This window comes from Cyprinus carpio, chromosome B25, assembly GCF_018340385.1.
Source record: "Cyprinus carpio isolate SPL01 chromosome B25, ASM1834038v1, whole genome shotgun sequence".
Taxonomy (NCBI): Eukaryota; Metazoa; Chordata; class Actinopteri; order Cypriniformes; family Cyprinidae; genus Cyprinus; species Cyprinus carpio.
This window is the reverse complement of record NC_056621.1, coordinates 17,775,673-17,801,235: the sequence shown is the minus strand read 5'-3', so window position 1 is coordinate 17,801,235 and position 25,563 is coordinate 17,775,673. Positions and strand designations below refer to the sequence as shown.

At 38.9% G+C, this 25,563-nt stretch overlaps 1 protein-coding gene across 2 annotated transcripts in view; it reads right to left on the bottom strand.

Annotated features, from left to right (window-relative positions):
• Positions 1-25,563, bottom strand: part of LOC122142432 (zinc finger protein 469-like) — a 294,747-nt gene that overhangs the window by 191,464 nt on the left and 77,720 nt on the right. The gene's annotated exons all lie outside the window — the stretch shown is intronic.

Below are 25,563 nucleotides of genomic sequence, written 5' to 3'. Positions count from 1 at the left end.
AATTACAAGTACCCATGCCCTATGAGAGAATTAGCAAATAGCAAATAATACATATACCTTATGGATTGCATTGTGGACTCCCAAATATTGGTGACCAGGAAAACTCTTAATAGCACAATTGATAATAAAATTTAACCATCTGGTAAAAACAAATATATAAATCGTGAACACCACGTATCTAGTGATTAATTTATGGTGTGCCTGTTATGGATGCAATATGACCTTTATGCTGCTAGAAAGACTTCTTGAGGAGAGGAAGAGGGAGACTACAGGCAGTGCCTGCCAGATATATAGCAGCTTTACTGCTCTTGGCTCGTGTTCTGCTTAACGCTCTTTACTTTTTACACACACAGTATATCAGTCAGCCACCACAGCCTGCAGATCCAGCCCTCCACTCAGCCACTTCTGAAACCTCCCATGTCACAGCTAGAGACCCCTGAACGTGCTAATTCAATTAATTAATTCGGGTCCAACCGAACTGTGAACTATTAGATGTGTCTAAATTAGTTGAGGGGACAGTTCACCCAAAAATGAACTCACCCTCGTGTTGTTTTAAACCCGTATGACTTACATTCTTCTGTGGATCACAAAAAAACGACATTCTGAAGTATCCCTCAGAAACCTAACGTTGCTTTAGACACCAATAACTTGGATGATCATATGGACAAAACAGCTGAAACTTTCTTCAAAATACCTTCTTTGTGTTTTACAGAACCAACACTTAAAGGGATACTCCATCCCAAAATGAAAATTAGCATGAATTCCCAAAGTATGAAAATCATCATCAGAATAGTCCATCTGCCATCAGTGATTCAACAGCAATGTTAGGAAGCGACGAGAATACTTTTTGTATACGAAGAAGACAAAAATAATGACTTTATTCATCAATTCCTCTCCTCTGTGTCTCTCCAAATCAGCGTAGCACCATTTTGGCAAATCTGAGCAGTACGCAGATGGAATTGTTGAATGAAGTCGTTATTTTTGTTTTCTTCATGTACAAAAAGTATTCTCATCGCTTAATAACGTTACGGTTGAATCACTGATGGCAGATGGACTATTCTGACTATTCTATGCTTTTCATACTTTCCTGGACCTTGACAGTGTTACTTACTTGGCAGTCTATGGGACAGTCTCAAGCCTACTGGTTTATATATCTTAAATTGTGTTCCGAAGATGAACAAAGCTTTTACGGGTTTGGAACGACATGGGGGTAAGTGATTAATGACCAAATTTTCATTTTGCGGTGGAGTAACCCTTTTAGCTACAGTCACATTACAGTCACAAACTGGTTCAGTTTTTGAAGGTGAAATCCTGGTCACATCAAAAAATCCACATAATTGTGAATTTTGCCTACGTTTCACCTTTAAAAAAAGGTTTCCCTACAAAGATTTCGCAACAGTTTCAGCTGGTCAAATTTGCTGCATTTACCAACAGCCAGTTGCTTGACAGTTGCAATTGTTTGAAAGCAGCTTTTGTTTGAGTTGTGCTTCATATATCAATACACTATTGACAACAGACAGTGGACATTTTTAGGTCGCAAATTTTTGCCGAAGTTTTACAATGTGACCTTTACACTGAAATAATCAATTTAACATTTCAGGGTTTAACTTTTTTTGTTTTTTTTTTATCAATTTTCACACTATTTTCTCTAAATATAAGCATAGTTGAGCCAAATAAGTCAGTAACAAGACAGATCATAGACCTTTATTGTAGCAAATCGCTAATTTGTAGGTATCTAAAATCACTCTTAAACAACAATATAATTTAACACAGTCAGTATAAAATAAAACATTCAGTGACAATTCCAAACATTCCACCATGAATTGAGGCAAAATTTTGGCCAAGTACTCAATTGACCATTCGCACTCCTTAGTTACTGTTGCCATCCCCGACAAACAATGCCACCCTCACACTACACATCATGTTCTCACGCAGTAAAAAATACATCGCAGAGCAAAGAGGAAACTGACAACACACCAACAGACAAGACAGAGCATGTTACTTCTAGTATGAAGCAAGGTCCCATTTTTAAAGAAATTCAAACAATAAATACCATTTTGTGGCTCTTTAATTTGTCATGACAGATCACTGCATTGCCTCAGTTCAAACATGTGAACCGATCGTTTTTCATATTTACTTCAATCCTGAAATGAACATGAATAAACATCAGAAAGTATTTTATTTCAACCGCGGAACACACCATTTTTCAAGTTTAAGTCCACCGAAGTTAATCTACTCTCCTGTCTGATTTGTGGTTAAGGCTAAAAGGGATACAACTGCGGCTAGAGGGCATGCGTATTTACATATTTTCCGAGCCGACAATATAACATGAAACCTATGAAAATGGTTTTAAAAAAGCATATGGCGCCATAGCCGCAGTGACCGTCTTTTTGCAGTAAAGGACCTGTCATAGTTTACTGAGTGGGAAGAAGAAATTAAGCAACACATGGTTAGCTGCACTGAAAACAGATGAACGCACATGTGCATATGCATCTCCCAATAGGGCCGAAGTTCACGAGATTTTATCCACAGAATGATAAGAGCACAAGTTTTAACATATTATCTTATTATTTCACACTCAGTATTTTAACCATGCCTTACCATGCATACAGCAATGGACGTGACAAGTTTTCTGTATGCAAAACAAGTACTGCTAAAACCTAAATTTGATGCAGTAGAATTGCCCATTTAGCATTCATTTGAAAGAAATCATACTTATTAGTTTAGCATTTAGGGAATCCATATATATATATATATATATATATATATATATATATATATATATATGGATCTGTATTTTATGACTAAACTATCACAAATAACCTGAACAAATAGTATTAAGCTTTGTCTGAATTTAAAGGTGACATGGATTTCATTTATATATTTTTTGATAGATTTATTATTATTATTATTTGCCTTTATTTTTGATAGGACAGTGTTTAGACAGGAAATTAAGTGGGAAAGAGAGAGGGAGTGGGATAGGATCGGGAAAGGTCAGCGAGCCAGGACTTGAAATCAGGACGCCCGAACACAATGGTGGTATATGCCGACGGATTTCACTTTTTAATACAACATGAATATGTGTAACCTCAGTTTATTACGCCTACTGAAGAAACCAAATGAATCCAGCCTAAGCTGGTTAACTGGTTTTAGCTGGTTTAGCAGTATGGGAGATCAGCTTAAAGGGCTAGTTCACCCAAAAATGAAAATTCTGTCATTAATTACTCACCCTCATGTTGTTCCAAACCCAGAAGACCTCCGTTCATCTTCGGAACACAAATGAAGATATTTCTGATGCATTCTGAGAGCTCTCTGACCCTCCCATAGACAGCAAGGGTCCTTACACTATCAATGTCCAGAAACGTAGCAAGGAGATCAGTAAAATAATCCATGTGACATCAGGGGTTAAACCGTAATATTACGAAGCTATGAGAATACTTTTTGTGTGCAAAAAAAAGAAACCTTTATTCAACACTTCGTCTCCTCCGCGTCACCCTAGCACCATTTTGGAGAGTATCACATACGTAAACAACATATGTTGTTCTGTGTCAGCCACACCACACGGATACGTTGTTTTTGTTCAAATCAAAGAACAAACAACAAAGGAAACGTATCCGCGTGGTGCAGCTGACACAGAACAACATACACTGTTTGCGTTCAGTGGATACTCCGTGGATACTAAGTGGATACTGGCGCTAGGGTGACGCGACGGAGACAAATTGTTGAGTAAAGTCTTTTTTTTCTTCTGTGCACAAAAAGTATTCTCGTACGTTCGTAATATTACGGTTGAACCCCTGATGTCACATGGATTATTTTAACAATCTCCCTGCTATGTTTCTGGACGTTGATCGTGGTAGTACCCTTGCTGTCTATGCCTCCCAGAGAGCTGGGAGATTCCACCAAAAATATCTTAATTTGTGTTCCGAAGATGAACAGAGGTCTTACGGGTTTGGAACGACATGAGGGTGAGTAATTAATGACAGAATTTTCATTTTTGGGTGAACTATCCCTTTAAACCAGTTATGTCCATCTTAAACCAGCTAAAACCAGCCAACCAGCATAGGCTGGTTGACAGCTGTAAGTATTAATAATTTTTGCAATTGCATTTAAGGCCACTAGTGGTGAAAGAAATTGTACCTTTCAACTTTAGTAAATCAGCTGATACATAAAACCAACAGACTGTCATCTATTAAACTGTATAATCCTCATTTGAAGAAGTTTAATCCAAGACGCAGTTTTCCAGAAGCTTTGAGCATACATTAAACCCAATTTGCTCCAGTAGCAACCATCCAAAAAGACACACATGCAAAGCAGCTGAACAAACAGACAATACATTACATTACATAGCAGCTCAATGAAGCTAACTGCTCTGCACATTGAGCGCTGATGTCATTTAACGCAACCGCATAATATACAAGACGAAAAACTAGTTCTCCACTGATGAATCAAGACTTGGACTATAGGAACGAGGACGTTCATTTTTCCAGTGCCTTTGACATTTGCCAGAGTTCCCTCTGCATCTTTTGTATTTTCCACTGACTGGCCTGTGGAGTTTTTTTTATTTTTAGTGTGGACATATCAGGTTTTGACCCAAACCAAAGTCATGGACCATTAGGGCATATTAACAATATCGCACCTTCCAGCCCTGTGATAATCCCAGGCAACTTTACACGATGCACACACTTTTTATAGCCCTCAACAACCCTCTCGCACAATCCAAGCAGCCTGCGTCTGTTACTCAAACCCGAGCAGGCTGCAATTGCACCCCAGTTGCTAATAGATGTACATGTGCTCCATATGTCAGCCTGCAGACGTACACACCAGAGAGTTCCCACCTCACAGCTTGTATTTTCAGTTTTGGCCTAAGGGAATTAAGTATTGCTAAAAATTAATGTTCATGTCTATACAGCACACAGTTTCTGCAAATGTGTTTGTTTACCTATTGTAAATCTGCTTAGAATTTCATATAACTTGTTGAAATGGGCCCAGCTTTGTGTCAACATAAGCCACCGTTGATGCGGTGCGTGCTAAGTGACCCTTTTACACACTTCTAAAATAAGCATAGGCGGTACAAACCCTAACATTTACAATGCAAGGCCATAAAACTCAACTCAGATAAAGAAATAATAGCAACCCGTCTGACATCCGCAATTGGACATATTTCTGAGTGAAACGGGATTTGATGTTATCCTTTGGGAACTTACTGGGGGGTACATAACAGAATGAAACCATTGTTTGGAGGACAAGGGGTTGAAACGGTGCAAGAGGTCAATTTTTTTATAGTTAGCATGGTCCCCATAGCCTCTGTTATCCGGTAGATGTTACAGCTACACGATCTGATGACAAAAAAGCATATTTTCTCATTGACGGCCATTCAGAAATGGGTATTCTAAAGTAAAACTTTTTCAATTAAATATTTCATCATATTACAGTAGATATTTTGCCAGTGTAGTTTTTAAAGTGCTAATAAAAGCATAACTGGACTTTTTCCCAGTCTGGTGCCTTCCACAGTAGAAGAACGTAAATTGAAGTAAAAGCCACTGTAACTGCTCTTTGTCTCTCTTAAAAGACACAGTGCAGTCTGGAAAGTGGCTTCTATGAAGAAAGATTTCAAAAAGCATGTGTGGAACAAGTTATGTCTCTGTTTGCTACTTGAAGGAGTGTGAATAATGGAGAAAGCATATAAAAGGACAAACTGTAATTGATTAACATGAAATAAAACCTGATTTGGATGCTGATTTGAATGCTCAATAAGCAACAATTCCATGTGCCACACATATAGAGCTCACTAACAGTGAGACTTACACCCAGTTCATTCCAACAGAGTTTAACATTAGCATGGTGCTAAACTAACAACAACAATACTGTTAACAAGGTAATTGTGACTTCTTAATCTCACAATTCTAACTTTTTCCATAGAAATGCGAGAAAAAAGTCAGAATTGGCAGATATAAACTTGCATTTCTGAGAATTGTGAGTTGTAAACTAGAACTGCAAGATAAGAAGATGCAATTAACTTTTTTCTTGTAATTGTGAATTTATAAATCGAATTCTAAAAAAACAAAAACCTAAAAAAAATTCCGCTTACAATTCTGTTATTTTCTTACAATTTTGAGTTTATAGAAAAAAAAAAGTCAGAATTGTGAGAGAAGTCGCAATTACCTTTTTTATTTATATTCAGTGGTGGAAACAAGCTTCTAAATTTTTAATTGAGACTAAATTTTATATGAACACTTTTTGGTACCAAATTAGAACATTTTCTACATTTCTCTCGACTCCAATCATAATTATGAATTTAATTTTTCACCAAGTACATCACAATGCATTCTGGGATTGCTTTCTCCAAAAAGGATATATGAGATGCTACCTGGAATTTGACTCTAAGATGTGTCTTAAAAGGCAGCATAATGTTGCTCTCTAGCTTTTGGAAAGTCTTTGGTTAGCTGTACCTTAAAATGCTGTCTACACAGGCAGCTTACTAGGTTTTGGGACACAGCTAATATCTCTTATGTAAATGTCTAGACTACTGGCCAGTAATAGAGGAACCATGAGTCAAGAAATAATTAAAATATCAGATTCGATACATCAATGTGGCAACAAGCAAGCTAATAAATGAGTTCAAAATACCCATCAAGTAGGGCAAATGCATTATAAACAGATGTACATACACATTACCCAGCAGGAACAGAAGTTTAACAGATATATCAAGTCACCACAGGGTTGTCCAAGAGCTGTTTCCACACAGGAATCAGATGAAATAAGACTCCACAGAAGCTGGGCGAGGGCCATTTGGGAGAACGGGTTAAAATGAGTGCGGCAGTTCACAATAGTCTAGCTAAAACCCTCAATGTCCATCGCTGTGGCTGACCACTAAGGAGGCTCTTCTTTCTTCTGGAAACACAAACAATGAAGCCATAAAGCCTAAATGCTTTTACCAGCTCTGCTACCGGTTACGCCAAGCCTGGGGGTGTTTTCCTGTCTGCGCGGTCAACACAAAACAGTCTTCCAGAAAAGGCCAATGTTGCCAAAGAGCTTGGCTAAATGGACTTAATGTGGCTTGCTGATTTAACTCTCATCTGAGATTCAAACTATAATGTAATAATATGCATAACTTATTTTTTTTATAATATTATTCTGCGAGGAGAACCGTAAGAGGAATGCAAAAGTTAAAAAATGGTTAGACAATAGCGGTCTACCTAAAGCAAAATGTCATTCTGAAGTTACCCAAAGTTAATGCGAGGAGAAATAAAATGTAAATAAAAGTTAAATTTAGTAAGAATAATTTAAAATTTAGCTATTTTAAAATGAACAGAACACTACCATATAAAATACTGATACACTGATGTCATTATTATTATTATTATTATTATTATTATTATACAGTAACCCTCAATTATTCCCTATTTATTTTATTATTCAGCTTTATTTTATAGATTTCTCATTTTTTTTTATTATTACTACTATTTATATAATTTTTATTTTATTTATATTATAGTCAGGTCATATGAAAGTAAAAGTAGTTTTAACGTCAAGGTTCAGTATGATTTTGGTGCAGCAGGGGGAAAAACTTAACTTTTTAAATAATAAACAGTGGTTAACTGAACAAATTGCTCTTTTTGAAATACATTAGCTTATAATTAAACATTTTTTGATAAAAATCTACCTCAGCTTATGCTTTAAACTTTTACATTAGTTTTACCTTTAACTCAAGGAAGGTTGGGAACCACCTGATGACATCTGCTAATGGCTGAAAGCTATGGTTACATAAAGGAGTAACCGAAGAAAGCACCTAATAGGTGTATTTCACAATCTAAAGTCTGGTTCACCAGTGGCATCCAGAAAGGTGACAACCGAGAAAGATCGTTGATGCTGGAGAGACAGCTGACCTCCAGGAAAGACTGGCGTGGGCACACCAGGCTAGCAACCTAGTGTGCAGCACTCGCAAGTGGGCACCACTCAAGCTCAAGGGGGGGGGGGGGGGCCTGAAGCAAACAATATTGACAGGAGAGGATCTCACAGCAATATGCCAGTGCACAGATCTAGTTTCCGGTGAGACGAAGGAGAGCTGTAGCCAGGAAGCACACCACAGTGCTGAAGATCTCTATGCAATTGAGTCAACCCAGCACCAGCAAGTCAGGCAGTTGAAGAAAGAGAGGATCAAATGCCCAAAAGCATCAGACATTACTGCATGGCCCCATTTTGATAATGATTTGGATGATATCTTGGAAGCCGCTCTAACAGGCCCGGTGCACAGAAAAATTGACTCGTTCACAGCGATCATATACAACCTTGCCAGAGAACGATTTGGCCTAATCAAGCAGAAAGAGCAGCCCCAACCACCTAAACAACCAAGCAGGAGGGAAAGGGAGATGTATCGTCGTGTTTAAAACCAGCTCACGTATTGAAAAGGAAGGGATTTAAGATTTAACAAGCAAGCTGCGTGAACAGCTGTGCAAGCTTTGCAGGGCTGAACATCTTAGACAGCAGAGGAGGATGAAAGAAAAGAGGCAAGCACAGTTCATAAACGACCTGTATGGTTTCACAAGGACTCTTCTCAGCCAGCCCAAGTCTGGCATATAAACCAGTGCAAGGGAGAAAGTAGAGGAGTTCCTAAAAGCTCATGAAGACCCCGCCAGAGGCCAAGGTCTTGGAGCCAATCAGAACATTCATAGACCAGATAAACCAGCAGTCATGCTGAAGGTGAAGGAACTAACTGTCAGGGTTTTGCACTGTCACTCTGTTGTGTTTGTTTCTTGTTTGTCGTGTCAGCACATGGCCTTGTTAATTGTTTTCTCGGCCATGTGCTCCCTTAGCCCATCCTCCTCGTTTCCTTTTTACCTCACCCTCTTGTTAGCCTTGTTAGTCTAATTGTGCTCACCTGTTCCTCATGTGTTTCCCTCCCTATTTATAGTGCTCCTTACCCTTTTGTGTTTGCTGGTTTGTGGTCATTTTCACCCCCTCTGTCACCGTCTTTGTAGCTGTCTGTGGATGTGGCTGAATAGGTGCACGTGTCTCCCTGTCTGGTTGGTCTTGTGCCCTTGTTTTGTCTAGTCCTTGTAGTTCCATGTTCTTGTCTTGCTCCTTAGGTTAGTAATCTGTTTGTTCTTGCTTTTGCTTTACATGTAATATTTATTTAGTTTTTCTAGTCCTGATTCTTGGTTTTGTTTGATATTCTTTAAGTTGGTTAAATTGGTAATTATTTCTTTTTTTTCTTACTTTAGTCTTTATTAGTTCATTGGTTTATATTTTCCCTTGTCTTGGGGTTTAATTTGTTTCAGTGGAGCTTTGTCCTGTCTAGTCTTGTGTTAGAGTTCCTGACCTTCTCCCGTGTGTTCTGCCCTAGTTCTACCTGCCTGGTACTTGGTCAGCTTCAGAGTCGGCGGTCACCAAATGTCTGAGCTTTGCTCTATGGTGCCTTGTGTGGTCTTCTCCATCAGCCTGGTCTTGCCGCCCCCTCTGTTGCCAATGTATTCTGCGAGTTGTTTTCTGAAGCTGACCCAGTGGTCTTCCCTAGTTTTTCCTGTTGTGGTATTTGTGCACTTCACTACCCTTTTGTATCAGTCTGTTTTGTCAATAAACCATTGTTACCTCACACTGCAATTGGGTCCTCCTTCTTAGAACCCTGACACTAACATGGAAGGAAGACATCATCAAAAGAGCCAAAGCTTCAGGTGCCCCAGGTCCAAGTGGTATACCATATAGGGAATAAAAGAAGAGAAAAAAAAGAAAAGACCGAAACTTTTGTGAAGGTTGTGGAAGCTTTTCGAGAAGATCTGGGCCAAATGGTCAATTCCAGCAAGCTGGAAGCTGGCAGAGGGATGTTTTATCCCAAAAGAAGAGGAATCCTCCACAATTGCTCAGTTCAGAACAATTTCCCTCCTGAGCATGGAATGTAAAGTTTTCTTCTCAGTGCTTGCTAGAAGACTGACCACCTACACCATGCAGTACAATTACATCAATACTTCCATTTAGAAAGGTGGTAACCCAGGCTTTTCAACCTGTCTGTAACACACATCAATGATCAGCCAGTTGATCTGAGAGGCCAAACAGAAGAAAGGCAATTTAACAGTGGTCTGGTTGGATTCAGCGAACGCTTACGGATCGATTCCGCATGACCTCATCCAGCTCGGACTCGACCATTACCACATTCCAGCTGCTATACAAGAACTAGCAGACAACCAACTAGCAGGAACTTCAAAAGGGAATCGCAACGGGATGTACCATCTCCCCTACCCTCTTTATAATGGGCATGAATCTTCTAATAACAGCAGCAGAAGGCATAACCCCTGGCCCTGTTCTGGAGTCAGGTATTGTTCAGCCAGGGCTGCGGGGATTTATGGATGATCTAACAATAACCACTGCGACACGTGTTCAAGTGAGATGGGTACTGGAAACCCTGGACCCTGTAACCCTGTACCCTGTAGCCTCTTGGACAAGGTTGTCATTTAAGGCCAAGAAGTCCAGAAGGCTGGTCATCAGGAAGGGCAGTGTCACAAGTAAATTTGGCCTCCAAGTTCAAGGCCAGGTCATTCTTTCCATTGAGGACAGCCCTATAAAGTGCTTGAGGAAGTGGCTCAATGCATCACTAAAAGATGGTGCCAATGTTGCAGACGCTGTGAAGCAAACAGAAGAGTGGTTGAAGAAGATCGATAGGTACAACCTCCCTGAAAAATTTAAATCCTGGCTTCTGCCCAGGCTTATTTGGCTCCTTACAGTCTATGAGTTCCCTATAACAGTTGTGGAAGGCATTGAGAGGAAAATTAACAAGCACCCGCCGGAGGTGGTTGGGGATTCCCCCAAGCTTCTCTTCAGTGGGCCTCTACATTCAATCAAGACAGCTGCAGCTCCCTCTGTAATCTGTTGTAGAGGAGATCAAGGTGGCAAAATGTTGAGTCGCAATGAGTCTGAGAGATTCTAAAGATGCCCTGGTAAAGCAAGCAGGCATCACAACAAGACCAGGCCGTAAATGGGCAGCCAATGCAGCCAATGAACAGGCAGAAAGCTCATTGAAGTTGTGTGACATCATTGGCAACACCTGCACAGGATGTAAAGGCCTGGGATCGACACATTTCCAACAGTTTGGCAATACTAGTACTACAAGCAGGCAAGGTATTGTTCAGGCAGAAATCCGAACTCAAGAGGACCAAAGGCGTATATCCAGAGCAATGGAACAAGCATCCCAGGGAGCATGGACAAAATGGGATTTGCTCAAGCGTAAGATCACATGGGCAGAGTTATGGAGACTCGAACCCTACTGTATATCCTTCCTTTTGCACTATGTGTATGACACCTCTCATCTGCACACATGGGGGTTGAGGAAAGACCCGTATTGCAAGCTCTGTGGCCAAAATGGAACGCTGGCACACATATTGTTAGGGTGTAAAAAATCTTTAACTCAAAGTCGATACAGGTGGCGCCATGACAAGGTGCTTGTGTCCCTTGCCGATACACTCAAGTGAGAGAGGTGCAAGAAGAGGCCAGGCGGCACAGGCAAGGAAACCATCACATTCATCAAGAAGGGAGCCAGGCCCTATACAACTAGAGCATTAGCAAAATCAAATTTGCTGCAGGCCACGGGCTCTTGGGATATGAGAGTCAATGTTGGAAGGAAGCTGCAGTTCCTGGAAGTGGTCCACACAGCTCTTCGCCCAGATATTGTCTTGTGGTCAGCCAAAGATCATAAAATAATTTTAATTGAGCTGACTGTGAAGAGGCTCACGAGAGGAAGGCCTTGAAGTATCAGCCTTTAATTCATGAGTCTAAAGCCAAAGGATGGCAGACATGGCTGTTTCTGGTGGAAATAGGGTGTAGAGGCTTCCCTGCCAAATCAGTATGGAGGCTGATGTCAGCTTTAGGCATGGACGAGAAGAGCAAGAAACATGCTCCTCGTAAGACGGCAGAGGAGGCTGAGCGAGCTTCATTCTGGATATGGAGCAAGAGAGAGGAAGAAAGCTGTAAGCCGTGAGCAGATGAGCAGTGACTAGGCCACCACTGCCCACCCACCAACGGGAGTGTGTTGTGGGAAGGGTCGAAACACTCAAGGAAGGTTGGGAACCACCTCATGACATCTGTTTATGGCTGAAATCTGTGGTTACATAAATGAGTAACTAATGAAAGCGCCTAATAGGTGTATTTCACAACATTATAAGGTTACAATTAACAACTTAACCCAAACTTAAATTTAATTACTGTTTATTTTTTAAATATAATAAACAACACTCAATTCACCCTCTGGAGTCTAAGGGTATTTTTGGGGCCTGGAGAAGTTTTGTCATGCCCTGACATTTGTGCTTTTTTCAGTTTCTTATAAATATCTAAATGGCTAAAGTCTAATCTCACTGTAATCAGCACAAACTGGGCTATAATAATATGTGAGCAGCATGTATTTACATGATTGTGTTTTTTGAGAAAAAAAAATGTTATGCGTGGTTAGTGAAAAACTAAAAATGTTAAATCACTTGAATAAGGCAATAAAACACATACAGAACATTGGTTCCCGGGACTTTTGAGAACTGGAGCTTGTAGCCTAGAATTTTTTTTTTTCTAAATGATGTGAAAATCATCTTGTTTACTCACTTACAGAAAACAATATATTGATTTAAATTTTCTAAGACACTTTTTGTTGGTAAAAGTCATATGCGAGTAGGCGTCAACTATCATGAATTCACACCTGAGAAGACAAAGGCCTGCATAATGAGCTGCATAATGAGCCATTCAGTCAGCTGTGTCACTGAGAGGGATGAGTTACAAGAAAGAATGTGAGGACAAAATAAATGTATATAATTTTATGTTTGTAGTTTATTTAGAATATATTCAATTATCCCACAACATAATTTAATATTCACTTGTGAGTGCAGTTAAACAGTTTATTAGGAACAACTGACTTTTAAACTGAATTTTTTGCATCATTACTCCAGTCACACAATCCTTCAGAAATCCTTTTAACAATCTTATTTTCTACAAAAAAACATTTATTGTTATTATTATCATTATTATTATTATTATTATTATTATTATTAATGTTGAAAAGAGCTGAGAATATTTTTTTTTAGGTTTTTTTAGGGGGGATAAATTGAAAGAACAGCATTGTTTGTTACATTTGTTATTGTTAATTTTGTTGGTACATTTATATTATTTACATCAAGCTTTTGAATGATATAGTAGTGTATATTGTTATTGAAACTTCATAATATTTCACTTGATTATACATTTAGTCAGGAATTATAGTTTGGAAAAAGTCTTTGGAAAAAGGCTAACTAGTAAAATGTTTATACGTTATGTGAAAACTAGTACAAGTATATAAATAAATAAAAAGACTTACTCATGTTTATGATCTCTGCTGAATAAAGTGCTTCATTCTTTTTTTCTGAGGAAATCCATTTCTCAAATCCTTAACCACATCACATCTTTTTGGGGGTGAATTATGTCTTATTCCTCTCATCTCGAAGCAAACAGTAAAATAAAAAAAAAACTTGAACAATCTCGCTGCGTTGTCTTCTGTTGTGTGGGCGTATTCAAGCCGCACGCTTCAGTGAAACATTAGAATCTCAAAAGCACGTTCAGCGTGGGGGCGTGGTCACATTAGAAGATAATGAAGGGAGACGTGAAAAACGGACATCGCATTGTTTTCATATGGATTACTTTATCACAGAATATTTGTTTTCGGCAGCACTTGTTTAGTTGAAAAGTAGACATGTCAGGCTTTCTATAGATATCTCTCTCATGTCTCTGTGTTGAGTATTCACTGAGTTACAGTTCATTTTAATGACGTGTTTGTAAATGAAGATCAGTGCAGACAAAGGCTGCAGACAGGACTCCTTGTTTGTTATCTTTATTTTATAAGTGCACAAAGTTTTGTTGTTATTATGTCTGTATACAAAAAAAAGTAGACCCTTTACAGATTCGATTGATGTATTGCTCTTATCTGTACGATCAAAACTGAAAGTGTAATTTAAGTTCTTTTCGGGGTTATCAGGAGAAAATACCCCAAAACGCGTATACGCGTTAATCGACTCCAGAGGGTTAAAAAAAAATTGTATGCAAACATGTAAATTGCACATAATGGTGTTTTTAAATTAACTTTTATAATTAAATTATAAAAAAATCTATTTTATTTGTTAATATATATTCAATTGCACAGTGGCTATCATAACAGGTTTCATAACAGATTAATTTAAACATACATTAAATAATTAAGACTAACAGGTAAAGTCAAATATAATGAGTATATAGTGTAATATTTCAAGAAATGCTCTTCTCTAGACTTCATTTCTGTAGTGAACTAACAAGCTGTGGACACTGATGACTTGCTGAGGTAAATGAAATGCTACGTGACATTGTTTACAAGCTGTTTTGTTGACGTATTTCCACGGTTGAAACACTGATTGAGCGATTGCATGAGGCATGAGATGTTCATTCATGTTTATTTGCGTTAAAACTAGAAGTACAAAGGAAGGAATGATCGCGTTCATTCGTGCTTCACTCTGCCATTTGAAAGGACCCCATTCATACTGCACAAGTCTGCGGCATGTTACAGCTCAGACACAGGAACCAGAGCTGATCGCAGCCACTATAGTCAATGCTTCTGTTTATACCAGCATGTTTCTGAAACGACCCAGAAGCAGCTCTCCGAGGCGCTTATTGTAACATAGGGGTCGTGACAGCGGAATTGGGCATCGAAATGCAATTAAAAAAACAAGCAAACAGTCCAAAAATCAAGAACACAGGAAGACTAGGAAACAAGGAAACTAGGAACTAGAAATGGCTATTCAGTAATTAGCCATCTAGAGTGTAAGTGAGCAACTTTTATACTTGACAAGGAGACTACATGACAAAACCAACCAATGAGAACAAGACACATGCAACCAAGGAACCAATCAGAACATGACACATACAACCAAGGAGAAAAAAATGTAATGTCCGCAACACTGCTTTTAACTCCCATATTTAATAAAAGGCAACGTTTCGACCCTGCTGGGTCTTCAACTTCCTTTGACTGAAGAAGACTCAGCAGGGTTGAAACGTTGCCTTTTATTAAATATGGGATTTTACAGTAAAGCATGGAGGTGGTAATATCTTTTATTTTAGTTGTTTCTTTTATTATTTTTTTTTTAGTTTTTGTGGTGTGCACACAATTACTTGTTTAACATACAACCAAGGAACCAATCAGAACATAACACACATACAAGGGTAGCACATGATAAGATCATATGAGGAGCAAGGAACACGTGGGAAATGGAGTCCAGAGTACAATGGCAAGAGTCTGGGGTGGAGTGCCCTCTAATGGAGTTCATGGGCACTCCAGCTGCCAATCGTAACATAGCCCCCTCCTTAAGGAGCGGCTTCCAGAAAGCCAAGGCAGAGACGAAGGAGCAGAGAGCCAGGGCGGAGCTGAAGAGCACCATGGCGGAGCAGAGAGCCAGGGTGGAGCAGAAGAGCACCGGGCAGTGCTGAAGACCACCAGGGTGGAGCAGGCAGAGCTGAAAAGCACCAGGGCGGAGCAGGTGGATCTGAAGAGAAGAGCAGATTGGTCCAGAGATCCCCACAGTGGAGTATATGACCACCAAAACAGAACAAAGGAGAGCAAAGATCCCCACGGCAGAGCAGTTGTCCAACAGCATAGAGCAAACGAGGCAGGTGACTACCAAGGCAGATCAGGCGGGACTGGAACAGAGAGCACAGAGAGGTTAACAACGGCCTCTTCGGGCAAGATGGGACAGGCGGAGAGTTCACAGTTGAACTCCATGGCCGAGACAGGACAGTCAGAGAGTTCACAGATGGTCTCCTTAACAGTAACAGGACCAGCAGGGAGTTCAGAAGTGGACACCGCTGACTCGAGGGGTTCTGCAGTGGATGCTGCCACCTCGGGAGGAGCTGGAGCAGATGCTGCTGATTTGAGAGGTTCTGCAGTGGAAGCTGCCACCTCGGGAAGAGCTAGAGCAGGCTCAGACAAATTGGGAGGTTCTGCAGTGGGTGCTGCCACCTCGAGAACTGGAATGAGCTCTGGAGCAGACTCATGGACTGAAGTGGACTCTGAAACAGACTAATGGACTGGAGTGGATTCAAGGACTAGAGCAGACTCAGAATAGTGAGAAGCCAAAACACACAGAATGACAACCGCCATTACAGGGAGCACAGAGGATAGGGGAACAGTCTCAGTGACGACCAGTGCTGAAGCTCTTGGGATGCCTGCTGCATGCGCCGACATCAAAGGTGGGTCCACCAGACTGGGCACCACCCTCAAACGCCCTTGGGATGCCTTGGAGTCTTCAAAGGCAACATCCACGATGCTCGGGAAAACTAAAGTGGCATCTGTGATGGCTAAAGACTGTGGCTTGACATACATAACTCTGAGCTGGCCTTGAGTGGCGAAAATACAGGAATGGTGACCATAATAACTGGACATGATGGTGGCCATAATGGGTCATACTCCGCTGCCGCCAGTGCTTTACGATGACCCCCCCCCCCCCAAAAAAAAAATTTCCTTGGGGTTCCAAAGTCCTCTGCTTAACCCACAGTGAAGGGAGAGCCACATAACAGTAGAGCATAATCCATGATGTCCTTCAAACTACCATTAACCTGTTAACACGCACCTGGATGCGGGCGCACTGAACTCTCTTTGTTTGCACGTCAATGTTTGCGAATAGATTAAATGAAACGGGACAAAATTAATCTTGACAAACTATATCTCATTATAAAGATCTAAGCCTCAAGCATCGACAACAGACCGCTGTTTTTCAGTGGAAAGCTTATAAAGAATGTATTTGCTAAATTTGTGTAAGCAGTACACATCAAAACATGAAGAATCAAAATGCAGTACATACATACCAGATTCGTCGTAATAATGAGTCATAAGCACATCGACAGCTGGAAATCCCGGTTTAGTTAGAAAGGTAAGGGTCCACTGAACGAAATCCCATAGAGCATGTTTAGTCCAACGAAGCAATAACTTTGTAATATGGATGATAATTCCTTTGTTTATGTTTCAGTTCTTCAGGGACAGTATTGTTTGTGTCCGTTATGGAATAACTCACGCTCAGAAAACTGCGTCTTGGTAGTAAAAAAAAATGGTTTTGATGAGACGATCCACAAAAAAAGTTTATTTGATTCTGCCGCTCTCTCGTGACACGGCTGTGATCCACCTGTCATCTGATGAAGGCGTAACTTAGCGATCGGTTATTCTATTTTTTTTCTTTTTCAACATTTTTTATATATGTGTGAGTGTGTTTTATGGGGAATGTGGCTGTATCTGCATGATTACAATCTGTTTGAGCGCAGATCAGCATGCTATTACTGTGTAATTACAGCTATCAATGTGAATGCCGTCTATAAATAGAGTGAATAGAGTGTGATTATTGACTTTATGGCACATTTGTATGATTACCATCTCTATAAGTGGCCATCAGCATGTCAACACTAGGAATGTGCATTTTAAGCACAAGTAATATTCGATAATCGCTGGGTATTATTCAATTAGTAGTCGAAAATTGCACCCCTCCCATGCATGCACCCATGCACTCATGCACGCATAAACACAGTATCGACCCCATTTTAAAAAACGATTAATCGAAAAATCGTTTTTTTTATTTTTAAAATTTTTTTTTTTTATCGACCCCATTTTAAAAAACGATTAATCGAAACATCTGCCCGAGTCTGACCCGAGCCTGTGTCGCTGTCCTCATTACACAGCTGCTGTTGCAGCCATTATAATAGTTTAGTTTGGGTTTTTAATGGCAAAGTGGTCATATTTCGTTTAGATTCTTTATTAATTTAGTTCAGAAATATGATTGGAATATTTTATGTTTGTTAAATTCAAGTTTGTTTGTTTTTAAATAGCCTACAAAGAGGCCAGTGCAAGACAGTGAGTTGAGCATTTTGATCAGTTTTTCCAAAAAAAAAAAAAAAAAAAAATAATAATAATAATAAAAAAAAAAAAAAAAAAAAAAAAAAAAAAAAAAAATATATATAAATAAGATTAGGGTCATAATATTTTAGGAATAAAGTCAAAATTACGATAATAAAATCATGTTACATTGCATGAAGTAAAAGTGTATACTCCGGCAAAAAAATTATTTAAAAAAGTATGTGGCACCTGTCATTCTTCACATTTAACACGAAAAACAGCACTAAGCTTACTGATGATTTTTTAAACTCAAATTGATTTATTTCACGAGACACTCGTTTGTATTAAATTGTTCTGTTGTTTTTTCAACATGCACTCAAATATTTATTCATTTTTATTTCGTGCTGCAAATATTAAACAGGAAAATATAATTGATTCACATGCCGCTTGAAAGGAGGTGAATATCTCACTACAAATTAAAGAGCATAAAAAAATTTATTGTTTGTATTTTATCTTAAAATTGACAGAAGGCTGAGGCTTTGTGTTATAATAAAAAGTAACAAAGCCCAAAGCTTATTGCGATTAAAATGTTACATATTATTTCAAAGCATTTAACATTATACCATAATTAAAAGGTTTAACATTCTTTACTTCAGAAAAATCAACATAACAGAGTCAAAAAAAAATTTAAATATGGGCGGTAAATGTGGTTATCAACTAGTAGAATATTACATTTTATTCTTTCAACAAATAACAAATCATTTTAATGCAGCTTGCTCGTAATCATGAGTTAATACGTGGGAAACAGGAAGTTTCTCGCTCAGCACAGTGGAGTGCATCGTTTTGTTAACTGTGTGGTTTATTATTTTGAGTCATTTGGGACGCGGTGACACAGAAGACCTTCTCACAACATATTGCTTTATAGATCTATTGCGTTTGCCGCTCAGAAATGTTCACATAATCATGCTCCACGTATCAGTGGTTCCCTGCTCCGGTGCAGTTAGCGCTCACACTGCATGCGTACCGCACCCTAATTAAACTGAACCGCGTTCTGGCCCACCTCTTCCAACCAACTGCGTCCAAGCGTGGCATGGAGAGATCACATTAGTCAACCAAACCGGGCTTTGGGGCTTGGGCACGGTTCACATCCTTAGAAAATAATCGCACAGCCTAATCGATATTCTGTAATTGAATCGACTAATCGAATATTCGAAAATCATGACCCATCCCTAGTCAACACATGACAATTGACTATATGAGCAGAAATCAGTGTAAATGCTGTGTTTCTAACAATCTCAGGATGTACTGTAATTGGCATACATAGTTAAATCTTTTTTATTTTTCTTATTTATTTTTATTACTCAGATTATTCTTATTGTATTTTTTCTAGTGCTCAAATCAATTATATGATGTCTAAGATTTTGTCTATTGTTTTATAACTATGCAGTGGTATGTTTAATGACTAAAATAGTTTGTAGAACCCTTCAATACAGTTGGTAAATATTTTTTTATATGGGGGGTAGACATAGTATCAGAAAAATGGTTGCAGGAATCTCATTTTTCATGGTATCTTCTTCAGATTTGAAATTGAAACTCATGAGACATGTGACTTTCAACCCATTACTTTTCTAGACTGCTCCAGGACTGATTTCATGTATTTTTATATCAAATAAAAAAAAAAAATAAGTGTGGTACAATTTTTTTCAAGGTACTTCAGTGTCTATAACTTTTAATCTTTTTGAGCATTATCATCTCTGGATGATGAAAAGTAAAGCCCAAATGGTCTTCTTTCCAAAGACACCAAAATTATGTGTGTAACACACTGAAGTAAGGAACTGTTGCAATTTTAAGTTAGGGAGGGCACTTTCAGCTGTGAGTCCCATAATGGGGGGTCTGGTTAACAGGTTAAATTGCCCTCTAGGTACCAATGATTTAGTTTACTCATTAAGACCATAACGGAACAAGTCCTTAAACAAAACTTTATCATTAAGCGGTACTTGATATGACAACTCACAGAACCGATGAACATACTCCTCAATGGATAGGCCTCTTTGCCGAAGATGTAGGGGTCGTGACAACGGAGTTGAGGATCCAAAAGCAAGCCTTTATTAACAGACGTGGTCAAAAACAGGCAGGGTCGAGCACCAGCAAACAGTAAAATCCAAGGCAGAGACAAAAGGGTAATCCAGCGTACAGGAGAAGGTCAGGGCAGACAGCAATCAATCAAAAAACAATGAAGCAGTCCAAAGATAAAAAACACAGGAAAACTAGGAAACACGGAAATGTAAACAATGAAACTAGGAACTAGGAAATGGCTATTCAATAATCAGCCATCTAGAGTGTGAGTGAGCAACTTTTATACTAGGCAAGGAGACCACATGACAAAACCAACCAATGAGAACAAGACACACATGCAACCAAGAAACCAATCAGAACATGACACATGCAGCCAAGGAACCAAACAGAACATAACACACATACAAGGGTAGCACATGACAAGATCTGATGAGGGGCAAGGAACACGTTCGGTACACATGCATATATGTGTACCATTACACCGTACACATTACACTTATATATATATAAATTGTGATGAGTCGGCTGTAATACAAAAGTCTTCAGTCTGAAACATCTTAAAATGCACTGTAATGTGAACACGTGTTAAGCTTTCTTAAAGTGATCAAAATTGCATCTGACAAGTCGCAGTGGTGAAATAAAGCAAATAAAGAAAAATCATACATGTAAATTTGAGAAAGGGAAAAAACGACTGGGAATAAAAACTAGCAATTTGGGAATAATCACTAGAAATTTAGAAAAAAAATGTTATCTAGTTATCCAAGTTATTTCCTTGTCTTCAGCCATGAAATGACAAAACCATGTCTTGCTCAATTTGCATTCTTTCAACACAATCATTGTTTTTGGAAAGAGCAAATCACTCGATATTGAAGAAAATGAGCTGGGATTTCAGTGCTGGAAAGAAGTCGCTGCATTTGCCTGTGTGAGAAATCTGAGATTCCAAAGGTATCAGAAACATGTATTTGTATCGGTATGCATCGGTATTATGTCCATCCCTGGAGTGGATACTGGTAAAAGCTAATGGGATTTGCTTCATATGGCTTTACTTTCCCTGTAAGCTTTTACCGAAACACAATATCTGGCAACTGCTCCTGAAAACAAGGGGACTTATTTCCCTTGATTTTTCAGAATTCTGGCTCAAAGGGCAAGCCTAATCCGTGCAAACCTCCTTCTGTTGAGCATGTGGGGGGGAATGTAGCACTTTGGTGCGAGCTCCGATACCTGATTGCTCTGGCAGGATCATGCGGATCTGCAGAATGGATGCTATCCCAGTTTCCACACAAATCCTGAGCTTCCCGCCTGGAAAGAGCACTCAGACAGACCTGCTCTTCAGTCCCGAGCTTAGGACACATCCTGCACTACTTACACTCCTAATTTCTTGCTCTTTCACGCATTTCTCCACTTCACGCATTTCTTGGCAACATAAAAACAGCAGATACTGAGACAATCTGGGTGAATCTCAACCCACACCAATTCTCAGTAGCCTACTGCCAAGGTCACTAAACTTTCCTGACTTAGAATCAGGGATGGGAAGAGAAATCTGGTTCTTTTTCTAAATTAATTTATGAGCCGGATCTTTTTAGTGAATTAAAGAGATACAGTGTAACCACTGTAGTCCGATTGTGCTGAATTAATGACTCTTAAGAGCTGTTTCTTTTTTAGTGAATCAAAAACGTATGGTGTGACCTCTGAAGTTCAATTGTCAAATAAGTGAATCTTTTGAGCCTGGTTGTTATTACTGAATCAATCACATACAGCACAACAAATAAAGTCCAATTATCAAAAGAAATGAATTTGTGATAAATTTGCTGGATCTTTTAGTGAATCAAAAACTTACAGTTTAACAAGTGTTCAACTGCTAAATTAATGAATCTTTTGTGTAGATTATTTTTATTTAGTAAACGTATAGTTAGACAATTGTAGCACAATTTTTAAACAAGGAATCAAGGAAAAATATATACGTGTATATTTTATGGCTAAAACATTTGAAATTAAATATTTAAACAAATTTGCCTTTTCCAATTAGGGCTGTCAATTGATTATAAAGTTGCACAATAATGCAGATTAATTTATCAAATTAATAGATTTAAATCTTCATATAAATATAATATGAATCAATTTTTAATGCAATATTAATCACATAGACATCACATATTTTCCCTGACTTTAAGAGGAAATTCCACCCAGACGTTTATTTGTGAGTTTCACTCGTAGTATCCTCATTACACCTTTGAGTGTTTAACCTGATGTTCCTCCAGTAAGTTTCTTTAGATAAAAGCTTCTGCTGAAAGACAAATAACTAATCCTTTTGCTTTCTTTGTCTCCTAGTGCTGAAATCATACATCATTCACAAAAGGGAACTTTGGATGTTCTAGCATGCTTGCTCTTTGTAAGAACGTTCATTTATTTGTCTTTTCTCTGTATATTTGTGGAAAGATGTATGTTTCTTTTGTTGGGACTCTGGGTAGTCAAATTTGTTTTTCTGTCTCTTCATCTGCTATCTGGTGGTTTATTTTTGTCTTAACTAATTTGTACATCAGTCTGTCTCTCTTGAATTTCTCTCTCTCTGTATTTGTCTAACTGGAAATTCACACAGGTCACTTTTTTTTTCCTTCATCACATTTCCCCCAAGCAACATTATGAAACGGAAATCAGTTTGACAGCAATAACATGGTATATTGCAGGCCTTCTTGTATATCACTGTATACTATGTCGTCACATTTAATGTTTTCTGTCATTGTAATTTTTACATGATATATTCTGTGTGCTTAAACCGACAAGCTTATGTAGTTACACCATCCATCATGCTGTCTTGAGCTCTGTCAAGATAGATAGCAATAGACACAGACAAAGTGATAAACAGACAGACACAACAGACAGACAGACAGATTATAGAGTAACAGAGTGACAGACAGGCAGACAGACAGATAAGAGCAGTAGAGTGACAGACAGACAGATAGAGCCATAGACAAACAGACAAAGTGACAAACAAACTGACAGAGCAATAGAGATACAGTGACAGACAGACAGAGAAGAGTGATGAAGTGACAGAAAGGCAGATAGACAGATAAATAGAGCACCAGACAGACTGACAGACAGTTCAACGGAACATAAATCTCATGGTTTGGATCATATTACGGTTTCTGACCCACGGATTGGATCATTTTTCGGATCAGCAAGAAAAGAAAAATATTTCGATTTAACTTGCTTTCCATTTATTACTTAAAGCGAAGTACTTCTTTGATACCACAGCAAATACTACTAGATTAACTAAGAAAGTTTAAACATGATTAAAGAGACTAGAACAGCCAGTAAAAATAAGAACAAATACACAAATTACAAGTATAGATAAATACAACAGAACATGTAACAAATAAAATAAGATTGGTAGTATTCAAATACAGAAATGTATTAATTAGGGAAAATAACACTGCATAGTGTTCACTCTATGAATTAAATATAGATTTTTATTACAGCTGTTTTGTTGTTTGATGATCATTAATGACAGCAGCAGTATTTATAGGCTGCTGTCCCTTTAAGACCTAATGCACGGATCCGATATAATGATATTTATAATGATATAAAGATGAGATTTCTTTCTCAGCTGTTTTCATTCACTTGAGAAATAACTGACTGCGATTACCTGAATGATTGTTGAGATTGATATTTTGTCATCATTTTATGTGTATGTGTCTGTTCAGAGGATTCAGAAGAGGATTCAGTTCGGCGTCTGAAACGCATGTGTGTGCGGTTCTGTACGTAGAGAACAGTACTGAGTAATGAAACCAGTTCCCTTTCACCTTTTCTCTCTGGAATTGTTTAAAATTTGCTTGCTTGTAAAAATACAAACAAATGATAAACTTATACTCTATTACGGTTAAATTTTGCAATTAATCCGGCGATCATATGCGTGCCGAACCGTGGGGCTTGGTCCATTCGGATCAACTACGATCCGTTTAACCACTACTGACAGATAGAGAGCAATAGTGAAACACAGACAGACAGATAGAGCCACAGACAGAGCAACAGACTGATATATAGACAGAGCTGTAGACAGACGGACAGAGTAGCAGACAGGCAGTCAGACTGATAGAGCAACAGAGAAGCTGACAGACAGACAGAGCGATAGACAGACAAACAGAGTGACAGACAGACTGACAGATAGAGCAATAGACAGAGTGACAGACAGATAGATAGAGCTGTAGACACACAGACAGAGTAGCAGACAGGCAGACAGAGTGACATGGTGTGATTGTGACATGGTGCATTATCCTGCTGGAAGTAGCCATCAGAAGATGGGTACACTGTAGTCATAAACGGATGGACATGGTCAGCAACAATACTCAGGTAGGCTGTGGTGTTTAGATGATGCTCAATTGGTACTAAGGGGCCTAAAGTGTGCCAAGAAAATATCCCCCACACCATTACACCAACACTACCAGCCTGAACCATTGAGACAAGGCAGGATGGACCCATGCTTTCATGTTCTTTACACTAAATTCTGACCCTACCATCTGAATGTCGCAGCAGAAATCGAGACTCATCAGACCAGGCAATGTTTTTTCCAATCTTCTATTGTCCAATTTTGGTGAGCCTGTGTGAATTGTAGCCTCCGTTTCCTGTTCTTAGCTGACAGGAGTGGCACCAGGTGTGGTCTTCTGCTGCTGTAGCCCATCTGCTTCAGGGTTCGATGTGTTGTGCATTCAGAAATGATATTCTGCATACCTTGGTTGTAACGAGTGGTTATTTGAGTTACTGTTGCATTTCTATCATCTCTAACCAGTCTGCCCATTCTCCTCTGACCTCTGATATCAACAAGGCATTTTCGTAAACACAACTGCCGTTTACTAGATATTTTCTCTTTTTCGGACCATTCTCTGTAAACCCTAGAGATGGTTGTGAGTGAAAATCCCAGTAGATCAGCAGTTTTTGAAATACTCAGACCAGCCCGTCTGGCACCAACAACCATTCCACGTTCAAAGTCACTTAAATCCCCTTTCTTCCCCATTCTGATGCTCGCTTTGAACTTCATCTAGTCGTCTTCAGCAAATCTAGATGCTTAAATGAATTAAGTTGCTGCCATGTGATTGGCTGATTAGCAATTTGTGTCACAAAGCAATTGAATAGGTGTACATAATAAAGTTGCCGGTGAGTGAGTATATATATATATATATATATATATATATATATATATATATATATATATATATATATATATATATATATATATATAGCAATGTCTGGTGTAATACTCTTAAGTCACATTATTTACTTCTCTTTCTCTTTTCTTCTGTAATCAGTCTAACTACTATGTCTTCAAACTACACGTTCCATTAACTTAGGCAACTCCTTCCTAAACCGTGAGCTCTCAGTGACCCCAGCGTCACACTGCCGCCAAAACAATGTGCAAGCATCCAAATGGAGAAGTTCTCTTTATGCGCCCCAGACCATAACCGCCAGCATTACGCCATTGTGGCCTCCGTGTGTGGAGCTTTAACTGGACTAAGAGGAGAGTAAATTGATTGGGACTGACTGGCTCATAAGCTTATAGCAGCTTACAGCCAAATCTTTACATCATCAGCACTGAGGCTTTACTGAAGATGATGCCAACCGCTCTGGAACACATTTGCCAATCAGCATTACGA